Source organism: Dipodomys ordii, unplaced genomic scaffold (genome assembly GCF_000151885.1).
Source record: "Dipodomys ordii isolate 6190 unplaced genomic scaffold, Dord_2.0 Scaffold4, whole genome shotgun sequence".
In the NCBI taxonomy this organism is placed as follows: domain Eukaryota; kingdom Metazoa; phylum Chordata; class Mammalia; order Rodentia; family Heteromyidae; genus Dipodomys; species Dipodomys ordii.
In genome coordinates this window covers 9,794,527-9,799,634 of record NW_012267220.1, presented here as the reverse complement: position 1 = coordinate 9,799,634, position 5,108 = coordinate 9,794,527, and positions in this window count along the sequence as shown.

Sequence of the window (5,108 nt, the reverse complement as noted above, 5' to 3'; positions counted from 1 at the left end):
ATGATGGGAGAAGAATGCTAAGATTCAAGACAGAAGAAGTCTTTCACATCTTTCATTTCTATCTTCCATGGAAGAGACATTGGAGCAATTGTGGAGTCTGGATTTCTTTTGTTAATTGGCTCAGATAAGTCATAAAATAGATGGCATATATTTATTCACTTTCTATTCTAAGCCATCTCTTAAATGAATAATTTTTTGTTTGTTTTTTTATAAAAGGTCCTGACATGTCCACTGAAATTCTAAAATACCATTGGTAAAATGATACAGTTTAAAAAGAGTCAGACGTTAAAGTACAAATACCGACCGGAGATAGGGCCTGGCCTGAAGCAGAGATGAGTTTGTGTACACCTGTGTTCCACCCCCTCCTTCCCCCAGTGGTCACGTGATCTGCAGTGGACAATACTGATAAATCTGTAGGTTTTGGAAGGTGGAAAGTTTGTATTAGAGATCACTTTTAAGCTCATTGTTTCATAGACTAAACAAGGCGCAGAAAGTTTTATAAGCTTTTGATAAAGTGAATGTCAGACTGAGACACTCTGTGAACATCTAGCCCTCAGGGTGAGCTCAAGGAATTGATGTAACAGGGTTTATACTTTAGTCTCTGTCTTCTGAACTTCCTGTTACTAACTCCCAAAGGAAAAAGTGAACAGAGCAGTGACAAAAAGCAATGCTGTTGGTAATGTTTCATATCTGATCAAATAAGTCAAAAGATCCCTGAATGGTATCTTAAAAAATAAGGTACATTGATCTTTTGGTAGCTTGATGAAAAGGATTCAGGGCTAATTTTAATGCAAGATAAATTTGGAACTCTTTGACCTCAAAGATGGAATTTATGAGTTCCAAATTATTGAATTCGTGGTCCTGACTTTGAGCAATAAGACAAATACTGACAGGATCAAAGTGGGGCATTTCCAAAGTATCAGCAGAAAACCTATCAATAAACAAAATTCAAGTTTAGTAAAAGTTACAGCAGTGACAGGATATACCACTGTCTCAGGCACATCAGCAGTAGACTAACCGATGGCATTGGGGTCTGGACTTAAGTAGTTTTAAGGTTGGAGGAGTATATGCTATGGTCTTTTTAGGGCTGGTTGACAGAGTCAAGGGAAGGTTGTAATAAATAAAATGGTGTCAATAAGTGATGAGAATATTATTTTCTTCAATACTTTGATTTGCTGGCATTTCTTGAAGCAAATGGAGAATTTCATTACTGATTTGAGCTGTATTTTAGCCAGAATAAAACTTTAAATCATGGTGGTATGGTTTCTAGTTTTATTTAAGTCACATTCACCAACCATCTCTCCTCTGCAAGCCTAAAATTTTGACATCAGAAAGAAACCCATATTTTTAAAACTGGAAAGTAAAAAGTAATAAAAAGAAAATCAGATCAAAATGACACAGCATCAAGGGGAAAATATAATCACAGACACTTGAAGTCATATACAATATTAAAATATTATACAGTATATATCCAAAATTAATATCTAGCAAAAACCACACACACACAATTAGCCCAAACGTTCAGCCATGTATATGACCACAAAGAAAGCCTCCTTATATTTTTGAAATCTACATCATCGTAAGCATAATAGAATCACAAATAACTAACACAACAGCAAAATTCAATATCTGCAAAAGCCTCTCCATGGCTGAAGATATTAAGAGTAACTCAATGGATTCAAGGTTCCAGGAACAGTATGTTTTAGAGGCAGATCAACCTGTGATGGAAACTATCATGGCTGTCCCCATGAGAGAGCCATCCTCCAAAATGGCAACAGAAGCCTTGCCCATCCTAGCTCCAAAGTGGAAGCAATCACCTCACGCAGGATTGGAGGGAATTGAATTGCTCCTTGTTACTGTTTCCTGGAGCCTGCAGGATGAGAACTCCCCTCCTAGAGCCTGAGCTATTACCAACCAAATCTCAATTTGACTACGACTTCTTGATTATACTTGAGGCTCTTCTCAGTACCCTGAATCCAGGTCTTAGGATTCTGTTTCGCCTCTTTCTCCCTAGAATGGCTATATTGAATACATTCTGTTCTTGCTTTTCTACAACTTACTCTGATTTGGCTCTGGAAGCAGCAGGCAGTGGACTCAAACTGTGTCCAGTAACAAAAGGACCAGATTCTTTTAAATATTATTTTTTAAAAAATTAATTGTCCAGGTGATGTACAGAGGGGTTACAGTTACATAAGTAAGGTGATAAATACATTTTTGTTCAAACTTGTTACCCTTTCCCTCGTTTTTCTCCCCCCAAATTGTACAGATCATTTCCAACATACTGTCTTGTGAATATCGCTGTTACATTGGCTTCCTTGTCTTTTGTCTCACCATCCTGCTGTTCCCCTTCCCTTCCTAATTCAGATAAACGTATATACACTACCAGCATACCAAAATCAAATACAGTGACAACAGGGACTATACCATAGGGAGAAGAATATAGAAAAGAAACAAGAAATCACATAGCACATTAAAAACAACAACAAAGAAAAACCTCTGTGTCCATGTCTTGGAGCCCATTTCGCTTAGCATCATCTTATATGGTCAAATGTATGTAGGTATTCTGCTAATTTGGTAAGGTTATCCTCTACATATACTATTTATTGCAAATAAGAGAAACCATGGGACCTATGTTTCACTTGATATGATTTCTCCAAGTCTTTCCATTTCCTTACAAATGGGGCAGTGCCATTCTTTCTGATGGAAGCATAGAAAAAATTCCATGACATCACCTGATGTACAGAGGGGTTACAATTACATATGGAAGGTAATGAATACATTTTTTGCCAAACATTGTTACCCCGCTTTGTTTTTCTCCCACTTTCACAATACCCCCACCCCACCACAAGTTGTAAAGTTCATTTCCAACACAGTGTCTTGTGAGTATTGCTGTTTCATCGGTTCACACTTTGAAGGACCAGAATTCTAATGGTGCACTCGAGTGTTCGAAGCTGGGAATCTGTTTTGTGGCAGTTACAAGGGAACTCCAACTTCTGTATAAATCTTATCCCATTGCCCTTGGCTGTTGCCTTTCCAAAGTTTTACCAAGGTGTGAAGACAATAAATATGGCAAATTGATAAATTTGCATATGACAGGAAGACAGAGAGAGGAACTCTATGCGGAGCATGTGAAGAAACAGAATAATCCCAACAAGCTGTGACAGACTGAGAGGAGAGGATTTCCAAAAGACAAATTCAAATCTCAAACTTAGACACAGTGAGCCATTCCCACAAATGCAGAATAATACTGATGTGACTGAATAACAGCACACATGAAAAAATTATGGTGGAGCTGGGCACCTGTTGATCATCCCTGTAATCCTAGCTACTCAGGAGGCTGAGATCTGAGGATCGCAGTTTGAAGCCAGCCTGGGCAAGAAAGTTCATGAGACTCTTATCTTCAATAAACTGCTCAGAATAAGCTAGAAGTAGAGCTGTGGCTCAAGTAATAGCTCACTAGCCTTGAGCACAGAGAGACTCAGGGACACCAACCCAGGCCCTGAGTTCAAGCTCCAGGACTGGCCAAAAAAAAAAAAAAAATCTAGTGGAATTTAGTTGACCTAAAATTGGTTTGAGTCAACATTGATTTGGCTGCCAGAAAATAAACTTGATCCAAGACTACATCAACAATTGTGTGCTGTCTGTACAAGGATGATCATTCCCTGCATGCTTCGGTGGAGCACTTTAAGTACTGAGCCCTGGTCTTAGCAGTGTACTTTATGAATATAAACATACGCTATGACTGATTAGGGGAAACTGGTGTGTTGTCATGTGGAGAAAAACAGATATTTTGGGGGGAGGAAAGCTAACACAGCGAAAACGTGACAGAGTTTTCAGAGCATTTGAGGAACTTATATGTGGAAGTAAATTAGATGAAGCCTACAAACTGTAGAAGTCAGAAGCAGTGGGAAAGGTGGAATACTTTTCAGCCAAGCTGACAGTCAATAGACTGGACAGCCTTTGAGCTGCAGATTAGTCTTCAAAAGAAAATACAGGTAAGAAGAGCTCCGAATTTTGTAAAGATCTGAGTCGGATAAAAAAATCTCTTCTCAACCTAAAGTTTTATAAACGTATGGAACTTTCCATGTTCTAATTTCATAAGCCCCTTATGTCAGTGTATGTAAAGTGGTTTGGGGGGGGTAAAAGTAAGACTTTCCCTGTTCTCTTTACCCCAAGGATGCCACCAGTGCCACAGCACAATTTTTCCAGCTGGGAAACGCAGCTATTTTTCTGCCAAAATCATCTCCTTCCTGGAATATGCTTAACACATGTCATTGTCCCTGTTTATGATCTTCTTTCTCTTGTAAACTCAACTTCTTGCAGAAACTTGACCCTCTGTTTTCTTTTCTCTCCAGGAGGATTCTAGCGCTGCTCCTCATCTGCAGGAAGCTGAAGATTCCAAAAGGGTCATTCGCATCTGTCCCAACAGGCAGCATTTTATTCCCACAAGGCTTGTAGATCTGGCTTCATCCAGCAACTCCAAGTTACCCAGAGGGAGGAAGAGAAGAGATGGGGGAGGGGATGGGCGGGAGGGATGGAGGGGAGGGGGAAGAGACAGACAAACAGACTTATTCTATGACTTGATGACTTTCTCTTGAAACTTTTAGAGCTCAAAGCAGTTTCTAAAATGTTCAAGGCGCAGAAGGCGTGGCATGCCTAGAGAGCCCGGGGATGGCCAAAGACAAAAGAGATCGCTCTCTCTCTCTCTCTCTCTCTCTTCTCTTTCTCCCTCTCCCCCCCCCCTCCATCTCCCTCTCTTCTTTCCCCTTCTCCAACTTGGCCAAGCCTGGTAACTGATGGATCGCCAGCCCTGAAAGTGAACTTGCACCCCTCCGGCTCCCCCCCCCACCTCCTCACCCTCCCCTTCTCTCCCCCCCCTCCCTCCCCGCCCCGGCCGCCCCCACCACCATTCCCCGGAGGTGGGGGGAAGGGAGGGAGGGAGGGAGGGAGGGGCTGCAGGGGAGGCGGCGAGGGAAGTGGGCGCTGCTGGGAGAGCTTCCGAGGGAAAGTGCGCGGGGAGGGCGGCCGGGGCTCGGCACGCGCCCTCCCTCGGCCGCTTTCTCTCACATAAGCGCAGGCAGAGGGCGCGTCAGTCATGCCCTGCCCCG